Here is a 12,812-nt window from a genome sequence, read left to right as displayed (position 1 = left end):
TGTTATGTAAAGGACTAAATAACACTTCCTTATTCACTTTCTCCACAGCAGTCAAGATTTTATAGACCTTTTTCATATTCCTCCCTTAGCCATCTCTTTTCCAAGCTGAAAACTCCCAGTTTTTTTAATCTCTCCTCATATGGAAGCTGTTTCATATCCCTAAGCATTGTTGTTGCCCTTATATCTATTTTGAGCTGGGGCAACCAGATCTGCAGGCAGTATTTAAGATGTGGGCGTGCCATGGATTTATATAGAGGCATTATCGTATTTTCTATTTGATCCATCCCTGTCCTAATGGTTCCTAACCTTCTGTCAGCCTTTTTTTGACTGCCATTGCACATTGAGCAGATACTTTCAGAGAAGTATCCACAATGACTCCAAAGTCTTTCTTGAGTGGTAACAGTTAACTTAGAGCCCATCATTTTGTATGTGTAGTTGAGATTATGTTTTCCAATTTGCAGTACTTTGCATTTATCAACATTGAATTTCATCTGCCATTTTGTTGCCCAGTCACCCCATTTTGTGAGATTCCTTTGTAACTCTTCTCAGTCAGCTTTGGACTTAACTATCTTGAGTAATTTTGTATCATCTGCAAACTTTACCACATCACTGTTTACCTCTTTTTCCAGATCTTTTATGAATATGCTGAAGAGTACTGGTCCCAGTACTGACCCCTGGGGAAAACAACTATTTGCCTCTCTCCATTCTAAAAACTGACCATTTATTCCTACCATTTGTTTCCTGTCTTTTAATCAGTTATTGATCCATGAGAGGATCTTCCTTCTTATCATGACAACTTAGTTTGCTTAAGAGCCTTTGGTAAGGGACCTTGTCAAAGGCTTTCTGTCAGATCCCCTGGATCAGCCTTGTCTTTGTTGACCTCCTCCAAGAATTCTAATAGATTGGTGAGGCATGATTTTCCCTTTACAAAACCCATGTTGACTCTTCCCCAAGAAATAGGATGTATTAGCAGGAGTGTTGTAAGCAAGACACAAGAAGTAATTTCTCTGCTCTACTCCACATTGATACAGCTTCAAATGGAGCATTGTGTCCAGTTCTGGGCACCACATTTCAGGAAAGATGTGGACAAATTGGAGAAAGTCCAGAGGAGGTAACAAAAATGATTAAAGGTCTATAAACCATGATATGAAAAACTGGGTTTAATCTGGAGAAGAGAAGACTGAGAGGGGACATTATAACAGTTTTCAAGTACATAAAAGATTGTTGCAAGGAGGAGGGAGAAAAATTGTTCTTGTTAACCTCTGAGGATAGGATAAGAATCAAAGGACTTAAATTGCAGCAAGGGTGATTTAGGTTGGATATTAGAAAAAACTTCCTAACTGTCCATGTGGTTATGCACTGGAATAAATTGCCTAGGGAGTGTGATGGGGCGGTCACCTCTCACTGACAGAAATGGGGTTAAAAGCAGGCCTACAGAGGGTGTGCCGTAGGCAGCCAATTAGAAAGGGGCTGAGAGCAGCAGCCAATCATGGCCCAGCAGGCTCATATAAGAAAGGCTGCAAGGCATAGCAGAATTCAGTAGCTGAACAGAGCTTGAGGGGAGAAGACCAGGCTCTGAGCCGGGCGAAGGAGCGCCAGCACCTGGGATAGAGCAGTGCTGCAAGCAGGGGCCGGGGGAGCTAGAGAGAGCTCCGGGCTGGCTGCTACGGCCTGCAGGCTGAGGACCTGAGATATGGGCAGAAAAGGGTATTGCAGCTGCATGGGAAGTGGCCTTGGGACAATGGACTGCAATTGCCACTGGAGGAGTGGCTGGACAAAGACTGTGGGTCCCCCGGAAGGGGGGAACACAGAGTGTGGAACAGCCAGAGGGCAGTGTCACTGAAGAGGACTCTGCAGTTCTGGGAGTGGCATGGGTCCTGGAACAAAAGTGATGGCGACAAGACACCACCAGAGGAAGGTGCCCTAGTGAGTAGAGCTAATTTCCATGACAGCCAGTAGGAGGCACTAGAGTGGTGAATCCCATCCCGTCACAGGGAGGTTGTGAAATCTCCGTCAAAGAGCAGGTTAGACAATCCCCTGTCAGGGATGACCTAGATAATACTTAGTCCTGCCTTGAGTGCAGGGCACTGAACTAGAAGAACATTCCAGGTCCCTTCCAGTTCTATGATTCTACAAAATCGTTTTCTTCTATATGTGATAATTCCTCATTATAGTTTCAACCACTTTGCCTGGTAGTGAAGTGAGGCTTACCGGACTGTAATTGCCAGGATTGCCTCTGGAGCTTTTTTAGAAATTGGTGCCACAGTAGCTATCCTCCTCTCATCTTGCACAGAGGCTGGTTTAAATGACTGAGGGCCCGTGCCCCGTGGACCCAACCGGCCCCCCGTCTCTCCTCCGTAAGCCAGCTGCACAATCTGCAGCCAGTCCGCTTCCAAACTGCGCCAAGGAAACATCTCTACACGCTCGTGCTCCACACCCTTCACTTCCTCACCCTCGTGTCCTGCCCCGACACAAAGCGGCAGGACCTCCTGCCACCTCTGGAGGGTGAGGAGCCCCGGTGGGCCAGCCTATACTCCACCCTGGTCCCAAGGCCCGCCGGGGATATAAGTTAGCAGCTCCTTCATGGGGCTGTGAGCACGGGCGTGTATTTGGCACGGTTCACCCCTGTCCCAGACACCTGCCCCTTCTGCGGAGCGAGGGAGACCCTGGCTCACGTTTACTTAGAGTGCGCCAGGTTGCAGCCCCTATATCGGCTCCTCACGAATATACTGTTGCGTTTCTGGCTGCACTTTTCCCCTCACCTCCTTCTCTATGCACTCCCTATCCGTGGCCCCACAAAGTCATGGGACCTCCTGGTCAACCTCCTCCTAGCCCTGGCTAAAATGGCCATCTACGCGACCAGGGAGAGGAGGTTGGCCAATGGAGACTCCTGTGACTGTGGGGCTTGGTTCCGATCCTCTGTCCGTTCACGTATCCGGGCAGAGTTCCTCTGGGTGGCATCCACTGGCTCCCTTGACGCCTTCGAGGAGCAGTGGGCGCTGTCCAGGGTTCTCTGCTCGGTGTCCCCATCAGGGTCCTTTCTTTTGACCCTCTGACTGCACTCCTGTCCCTGTTCTTTTATTAGTTTTCCCCCGAACTCAGTTGGGTTTTCTGGTCCTGTAGATCCTCCCCTTAGGCTGGAGGGGGGGATCCTTTAGCAGTGGGTGGGCTTCCGCCCGCCCACTTCCCGGAACCCAATAGATACAGACGTAGGTTTTAGAACTGTACCTTTTAATTTCTGTTTAACTAGCATCCTCATTTTTGTGTAGTTCCCCTTTCTGAAATTAAATGCTCCTGTGTTGGATTTCTTTGGTGGTCCCCTCCCCCCAGAGATGTTAAATGTAATTATTTTATGGATGCTATTACAAAGCAGTTGAGCGATATTCACCTCTTGGACCGGATCCTGTGCTCCATTTAGAACTAAATCAAGCATGTAGAAGCACTCATCCCAGACTCTAGGGAGCTGGGGATAAAAATCTCGAGCAGAAGGAATTCTGGCCCTTTTATCCTGTGTGGATTCTCAGGGGCAAAGATTCCTAAACACAAGCAAGAGATGCGCAGGACTAACCGGGGTTAGCCCTAATGGACATATCGAGCTGGCATATTTCAGCAGCTCTAGCACCATGTGAATCCTAAGACTGCACCATGTTCTGTGTGTATGGTTATTTGGTCCTGCTAGTGAAGGCAGGGGGCTGGACTCGATGACCTTTCAAGGTTCCTTCCAGTTCTAGGAGATAGGATATCTCCATTCATTTAAATGTAAATTTGTTTTTACCTTGTAAATAATGCTCTTATTTCTTTTTCCTGGTTAATAAATTCTAGTTTACTAGAGAAATGTCTACAAGTGGTGTCTTGGGTGGGAGATCTAAGGTGCAAATTGAGCTGGGTGTCAGTGCCTGGTCCTTTGTGAGTAGGACTAACCTGAATATTTTGTGATCTTTGCTGTAAAGCGACCATGTACCACAGAGCAAGCTTGCCTGGATTGCGAGATAGAGCGGAATGGCCCAGGGGAGTGTCTGTGGCCCCACGGTAAAGCTGCCTAGAGGCTGAGGGGTTCAAACTTGTCACTTGGTTGGTGAAATCGAAGTATAGAATTCCAAGCCAGTTTGGGGTTTGTGCTGTGGGTCTTAAAAGTCTGCCCTAGGCTGGTATTCTCACTTGTGAGCCATCCAGCCGGTGTGACAATAAATACGCTTCCCCGTGGCCCTGGGGAGCCACCTCCGGGCTCCCGTTGTTGGTGTCTCAAGGCCTGAGTGAACCAAAGTTCTTCCATGTTGTGAACTTTAACCAACCTAAAATGCTAACAGCCAGAAAGCAAATATTTGTAATCGCCAGCTCTTTAGCTAGCAGCTGCAGTACAGCTCGAACCAGCAAAAAGCGGTACTGATAAGGGGGAGAAGTGGGGGGAAGTCTGCATGCGTCTGTGTCGTGAAGGCCAGAGATAAACATGCAGACGGGAAAGTTTCTAACAAGCTACAATTTATTGCCTAATGTATCTGCTGCAAGGGAAGGGAGGAAGGGGAAAAAAGGAAAAAACCCAAGGCTAATACAGACAACTTGGAATATAAAAAGGGGAACTTGCTTGTATCGGTGCGCTTGATTTGAGATACTGCTTCTCCTGGTGCCTTTTTCGAGATCTCGAATAAACTTGGTTTGCTTCTCCACCCTGGTGTGTTAATTAGTGCGACGCACACCGGGCAACGAACCCCGCTGTTGCCCCCTCGGGCCCTCTGTGCCGGAAACAGTTTTGGTGCCCAACGTGGGGCTCGAGGCTGAAATTTAGCCTTGCCCAGATCCCTCCCGGCGGCCGACGGATTGCGATGACGACCGACGCCCAGCGCACACCGGTGACTTCATCGGGGGCCTCGGTAGAGACGTGGTTTGATCGACCCCGGAGGGCACAACAGTGCAACGCACATGGATAGTGGAGAAGCTGTTGCGGGCGACGGTGAGGAACCGGTCCCATGGATAAGGTAGGAACAGTCCAGTGGTGTGGACTTTTGCCTGAGGTTGGGGACGCCCAGTCGTTGTAATTCCCATTAGACGATAGAGCGTCATATAATGGGTCAAGGGCATGGTATGGGGCAGGGACAGAGTACGGCCGGCAGGGCAAGGTGTACGCCCTTAGAATGCATTCTAGCAAATTGGAAGGTGTTTGGTTCGGATCCGATGACTAAGAGTAAACTAAAGAGGTTCTGTACAGTTGACTGGCCTCAGTATCAGCTAGAGAGCCAGGAAAGGTGGCTACCGGAAGGATCACTTAATTACAACACAATCCTTCAATTACTCCTGTTTTGTCAGCGAACGGGTAAATGGAATGAACATCTCTATGCGTATCCGTTTATGGTTTTATGAAATAGTACTGATATTTTGCAGAAGTGACATTTGACTCCGACAGATTCGGTAGTAACTGCTGCTAGTCCCCAAAACCCCCCCACAGTTGTAATGGCAGAATCGGTGTCCCCTTCAGCTCCAACACCCCCACAAGTCGTACTGAGAAAAAGGAAGCTACTTTAGTATGCTGACAATAGCTAAATTCTCCCAAGTACCAATTAGACAAATTTACCACTACAGGAATATGCATAAATTGAACTTGATTAATTATTTTCCCCATCATGGGTGTTGTGATAAGACCACTAACAGGTTCTGGGTTTAATACTGGACAATTTACATCATTTATTTTTGACTGATCAACATCATAGTCAATAACTGGGTCCTGAACTCTAAGTTCAAATGTCATATTTTGGACATATTTTTTGTTTCCTGTTTTGGTTTGAAAGGTAGCTATGATGAGCACCTCATATCGCCCTTGATCCTCATATTCAAGCTTATACAAGGTTAAACTTCCCCCTGTTATCAAATTATTACAGCTAGCTTTATTTTTCCAAGTTCCATAAGCTATACCATGTTTTAGGGAAGTTGAATTTATAAATGTCTTGCAACCACCACCCTTTGAATTCTCATCCAAGGGCCACATCTTTTTCCAGCCACTAGAGGGTAGTGCAGTTACTTTTTCCAATTGATATTCAAAAGTAACATCCTCCCCCCGAATTCCCTTAACCTGTTGAATCGGGTTGTTGACCAGTTCTGGATTAAGTATAATAGTCCGTTCCTTCTTTGTTGGTATGGTCTGTTGCTTGGGCTCAGACAATGGAGTACGATCCGGTCGTCTGGTTTCCTGGGGTTGCAATAGTTCAGTTTCAGACTTAAGATTTTGGCATAGTCCTACCCTTAGAGCAACAATAAGGGTGTAATAAGTCAAAAATGTCAATGTCAATTTCATGGTTGCAAACTGCTGGGCTCCAGTTGTTGCGATTTCGTCTGATCACTTAAGTCCTGAGGAGGAAGTTGCTCCTGCGACCTGGACGATCGATACAGCTTTAACTGGTTAGCATGATAAATCTTGTCTCTATTATGCTTTCCTCCTGTTATTCTGATCTTATATACTGCTGAACTGAGTTTATCAATGATTTGGAAAGGTCCAATCCATCGATTACACAACCCATGTTCTGGTGACTTATATGACAATAACATTACTTGATCTCCTACCTCCCAAGTATTCTCTCTCTGGTTTTTGTCAAAGTAAGCCTTTGCCTTACGTCTGGATTTTCCCAATTTAGCAGCTACCTGCAAGTGAATGTGATTTAAATGTTTTTGCAGATTTTGCAGGTAGGTATCCATTTTTATTCCCTCTAATTGAGTGCCACTAGCTTGCCAAATTAAATGTTCTGGTAATCTCATTGTTCGGCCTGTCATCACTTCAAAAGGTGTTTTATCAGTAGATGCAGCCGGTGTCGCCCTCAATGCCATTAAAATTAAAGGCATGAGGGTGTCCCAGTTACGTCCATTGGCATCAACCAGTTTCCTCAACATCACTTTTATAGTCCGATTGGTTCGTTCCACCATCCCAGATGACTGTGGTCTGTATGGGACGTGTAGTCTCTGCGGGACTCCCATCAATTTAAGACAATCCCTAAAGAACTGTCCTGTAAAATGTGATCCCTGGTCTGATTCTACCTTTGCAGGGATCCCCCAGCGAGAGAAGACTTGTTCTACCAAGACCTTGGCAGTGGCTTTTGCAGTATTGGCTTTAAGAGGAAATGCCTCTATCCACTTTGAGAAAGGATCGATAATCACCAATAGATATTGGTTACCTCTTTGGGTCCTTGGCAAAGGACCTACAAAGTCAATCTGCAAAGCCATCCACGGACCTTCATACACCTGGGATTTTAGTGGCGCATTTCTTTTGGATGGAGTAGGATTAGCTTGGGCACATGCCAGACAATTTTCACAATATTGTTGCACATCCATCCTAAGAAGTGGCCACCACCCTACAGATGCAAGACGTTGGACAGTTTTGTCCACTCCCTGATGTCCTCCTGTAGGAGTGTCATGGACCATGTACATCATTTCCCTTCGTAGGTGAGCTGGAACTACCCACACAGGGAAAGGACCTCCTGTATACATGAGAACTCCATCTACGACTTGTAACTGCTGTTCATGTCGTTTGTACAAAGGGTCTATTGTTAGTGATCCCTCTTTGTCTATTTTGGAAAGCTCTAAAATTACTTTTATTATGTCCTTATCCAATTTTTGCATATCTTTTAGATCTGGTATATTGGGTTGTACCAATTTAGTTGCAGCTATAGGACATTTAGGATTAGGGGTAATAACAGAATACTCCTGATCCTTACCTTCCTAAAATTCTCCTAATCGGGCTCCTTCACGGGCCAATTTATCAGTTCTCTCATTTTCCATAGCATAAGGGTCCAATTTCCAGTGAGCTTTTACTTTTTTACTTTGATTGGCCGCTCTGAAACAGTAACTATTACTGTTAACCAATGGATATATCTCATCAGTGATGCATACCTAATAGGTGTGCCATCAGAAGATGTAAAACCATTTGTTTCCCAATATGGTAGGAACTCTGTGAGAGAATTGCATACCCATGCAGAGTCTGAAAACAGACAGATATCTTGGTATGTGGTGGTGATGGAGAACTGTACACAGTACTCCAACACACAAGCCACTGCAGCTAATTCTGCATATTGAGCCGAATGTGGAGTGCATGAATATGCCTTTTCCCAAGGCTCTCCTTTCCCCTCAGGGGGAACTGCATAGATTCCGAACCCAGTATAGGGTTTGCCTTGATGGTAATAACTAGAACCATCAACAAAGAATTTATACCTATTAATGGGATCTGTCTCCTGGATTAAAGGTTGAAAGAGCTTTTGTTTTTCCTCCCCCCTTAGATCCAATTGATCGAAGTTGGGACACTTGTGTGGCTCTCCCTGATACAATAGAGCGGTTGGTAACAAGGATGGTGTCCTAATAGGTTTGACTGCGATATCTTTCCCTTGCAGTAATAATGCCCAGTGAGCAAGGCGAGCATTTGAAACTTGCCCATCTTTTACCCTGTTGGACAGTAAAAACTGAAGAGGAGTGTGCGATGAGTGTAATATGATCGGGCAGAGGCCAATTAGAAAAGAAAAGTGTTGTATGGCCCAACTGGTTGCCAATAGATACTTTTCACAATTGTCATATTTGAGTTCAATTGATGACATTAAACGTGAGGCATAGGCCACAGGTCTGATTTTCCCATGCCTTTCTTGTGAGGCCACAGCCGCCAACGCATTAACACTCACCGCTACCTCCAGATGATAGGGTATTTCAGGATTTGGTGTGATCAACACCGGAGCCTTGATAATGGCCTGTTTTAGTTGGGATACTGCCTCCGTGTGTTGCTCAGACCATTCCCACTGTACACCTTTCTTTAGAAGTTGGTACAAAGGACCTGCAATAGAAGCAAAATTAGGGATGAAATCCCTGTGGTACCCAGTTAAACCTAGGAAAGCTCTTAAAGCTGTAGGTTCCTGTGGTAAAGGCAATGTTTGGATTGCATCCACCTTCTGTTGCGCTGGGGTTCTACCCAGTGATGAGCTGCCAAATTTTTAACAACGGGTTCCCTCCTCCCTCCAAAATTTTAACAACGGGTTCCCTCCTTCCCCCCCCTCCGTGGGGGGGGGGGTCGTGCCCCATCCAACCCCTCATGTTCCTTAACACACACACTCCGAGACCCCTGACCCATCCCCCCCTTCCCTGTCCCCTGACTGCCCCTTGCCGCCCCACCCAACCCCTCCTCTCATTCTCAATGGCCCCCCAGAACCCCTACCCCATACAACTACCCCTTCTTTCTGTCCCTGAGTGCCCCCACCACCTCATCCAACCCTGCTCTTTCCTGACTGCTCCCCGGGACCCTTGCCCCCATTCAATCCCCCTGTTCCCTGCCCTCTGACTGCCCTGACCCCTATCCACCCCCCCCACAACCCACCCCCTCCCTGCCCCCTTACCACACTGCCTGGGGACCGGGTCCACTCTGCCAGGACCACGACCGGCGCCGCGGGGCCCAACTCCCCGGGCCGGGCCGGCACCGGGGCCCGACTCGCCGAGCCGCTCGGCCCGACTCCCCGGGCCGGGCCGGCACCGGGGTCCGGCCGCTCGGCCCGACTCCCCGGGCCGGCGCTGGGCTGGAGGGAGCTGCGGTCTGGGACCGGGAGCTGCTGAGCCAGCCGCACCTCCCCTCCCACTCCGCGCCCCAGCTTACCTGCTGACTGCCTCCATGCTGCTTGTTCAGGCTTCCCGCGAACATCTGATTCGCGGGAAGCAGGGGAGGGGGAGGAGAAGGGGGCGGAGCAGGAGAGGAGTGGGCGGGAACTTTTGTTAAATTTAGCAGCCCTTAACAAGCGGTTCTAAAATGGCTGCTAAAATTTAACAACGGGTTCGCGCGAACCCGTGCGAACCCGCTGCAGCTCACCCCTGGTTCTACCCCATTTTGTCAGGGTGAGGCCCAAGAAAGAGACACAATTAGCCATTAGCTGGGCTTTGGCTGGATTGCACTTTAACCCTGCTGCTTTTAGAATTTGCAGGAGCTCGTCAAGTCTTTCTAAATGCTCCTTTTTCGTCTGTGTTGCTAAACACAGGTCATCTACATATTGAAATAGAACATTTGGTTTAGAAAATGATGACAGTATTCGTCTCATTTGTGCATGAAATAAAGCTGGAGAGTTTTTATATCCCTGGAGCAAACGTGTCCAAGAATATTGCACTCCCTGAAAACTAAATGCAAAACGGTACTGTGAAATGTGTGCCAATGGTAATGTCCAAAAGCTGTTACTGATGTCTAATACAGTAAACCATACAGCCTCTGGATCAAAGGATTTGATTAGATCTGGCATTTTGGCCACTGTGGGGGCACAAGTTGGTGTGACCTGGTTTAGGCGTCTGTAATTTATTGTGAGACGCCACGAACCATCCGGTTTCTTAACAGGCCAAATAGGTGAATTTGCAGTGGAAGTACATTTTCGTAGTACTCCCTGTGTCAGCAAGGACTTAATAGTCTTTTCTATGTATGGATTTGCTTGTTCTGGGTAAGGATACTGTTTTTGGGCTGAAATTTCTCCTCCTTCCACAACAATAGTGACAGCCATGCATCCCACAGTCATGTTTGTGTTTAGCAAAGGCATCTGCATGTTTGTACAGTAATGCCTGTAACTCAGGTTGGTCTGCATGTTTAGCCACTATTTCGTCCAAATCATACCCTTCAGGTTCAAAGTCCTCCACTGGAGATACCATGCCACACTCAGGTATGACTACTGGAGAGTCATCCTTTTCCTGTTCTACTGAAAGACACAATAATTGGTTACACAAATCAAGAACACATCCCTGTTTGTATAAGAAATCAGTTCCCAATAAGGAATTCTTTGGGTCTGCTAACTTCATTAATGCAAAAGTATGATTCTTTCTTAGGTGACCTATCTGTACTTCAAGGGGTATAGAAAGTGTGGTAGTAACCTGATTACTTGCAAAGGTTGCAAGTGTCTTGGTACATCCTGATGATAGAGGAGAGGATCTAGGATCCTCGACATGGAGAATACTGATTGCTGCTCCAGTATCTATAATGAGATTCCTGTCTAGTCCCTCTATCACTGCAGATATTGTGGGTCTTCCACTTGTATCTCTGCCTAAAGGGGTTATGACTACACTCGGGGTTGTTTGTAGTCATGCAGCATATGCTGTCAGATAATCTAGGGGTTCCTCCTCTATCTCCTCAGAGGCAGCCAATTCTGGAGGAGTGGCTGTCCACTGGGGAAAAGGGGATGGATCAACGGAGGCCACTGGACGGTTCAAGGTTGCTGAGCCTTGGCCTTCCATCATCATTAGCTCATTCACACGGGCATGAAGTTCTTGGATAGCCCGTCGTTGAGCCTCAAGCGTCTGTTGCACTGTTTTAAACATTTTCACAACTGAGTCCTCAGTTTTGTGCAAAGGCGGTGATTTAGGTCTCTGCAAACGTGAACTGTTCTGTGCAGCATCTGAAAAGAAAGGAACATGATCCCGGGCTCCTGCATAGGATCCAAACGCATAACCCTGTCGAGGGGCCTGGCCACTCGAAGGTCCAGGGTTATTACGTGGGTTAGGGTCATTTTGCCAACGTTGATACTTAGGGAATTTAGGAACTCCTCGTCCTAATCCTGGCTGAGGTTGAGGTCCCTCAATCCTCACCGTAGGATTAGTTTGTGGTTCCTGAAGTACTGCAACCGGGGCTCCACGCCGACCTAATTTAGAGCCTCCCTGTGCATATGCTTTAGCCAATAAGGCTAATGTTCTTTTTAAAGAAATATCATCAGTGATATGCATATTAACCATTTCTCTTAACTGAGGAAGAGAATTATTAACTAGCAAACTGATGTATGGCAGTTCATCTGTTTCTTCTTTGATATGACTCCGCCAAGCTGCACTTAACCGCAAATGAAACTGATGTGGAGTTTCATTAGGTTTCTGCTTTAAATTAGACAGAATTGCTACTCCAGCTTGCCCTGGGTGCTGATTATGTTCCAATAGGGCTATTGTCTCTTGAAAAGTTTTCTCTCCTACCCTAAACTTAAGTGGCAAAGTACTCCACAATGCTCGATTCACTGTGAGTTGTAAGATTTTAACCCAATCTTCCCTTGGTAAGCCAAACACTTTTGCTGTCTCCTGCACACGTTGTGCATGCATAGCAACTGAAGAATCCTCCATCATTCCTACTTGCTTAGCCACCAGGTCTAAAGTTTTAATATCTGTAACAACTGCTACAGGACAATCAGAATTGGAACCTGCAATTCCTTCTTCTGGATCTGAGTCTGAGCTTTCATTTGAACTTAAATCTACAATTTCTATTCCTTGACTCCTTCTACCTGGATTCACATTTTCCTCATCTGAACCATCAAAACTTTCCACTGGAGATAATCCTGGGTATCTAGGATAATTTTCCATGAAATGTCTATGGCTTACATTCAAAGTGTCTCCACACTGACGCAGGACATCCCTTAGTCCACTGAAATCTGGTGTGGTAGGGCGTTCTACCGATACACTAGGTGATACCAGCATATACCACGGGGGTGTAGAGGCCCCACAAAATTCCTGGGGTCTAGGCAATGTTGATTGCCCGAATGCCAATAAATGTCCACCCAAAGGGACTGGATTTTCTACTCTATATGGTGCTAATGTAACATTGGGTGGAGGAGCAGGAATTCTATTCCCTGCTTGTTGTTGTAGCTCTCTTTGTAACTTAGAGATCACTACATCACATGCATTAGCTACAAGTGTTACCTGTGATACGGCCTCTTCTAATCCTTGAACAATGACCGATTCTAAAGGCACTGCTTCTTCACTCACAGAAGCTGTCTCTACAGAAGTAGAGATCTTTTCCTCTTTCTCTGCTTCTCTGTTTGTGTCACTAACTGCTTCACTGACTGTGACACTTGTCTCTG

The sequence above is a fragment of the Mauremys mutica genome, chromosome 1 (assembly GCF_020497125.1).
Source record: "Mauremys mutica isolate MM-2020 ecotype Southern chromosome 1, ASM2049712v1, whole genome shotgun sequence".
Classification (NCBI taxonomy): domain Eukaryota; kingdom Metazoa; phylum Chordata; order Testudines; family Geoemydidae; genus Mauremys; species Mauremys mutica.
This window is presented reverse-complemented; position numbering follows the sequence as displayed.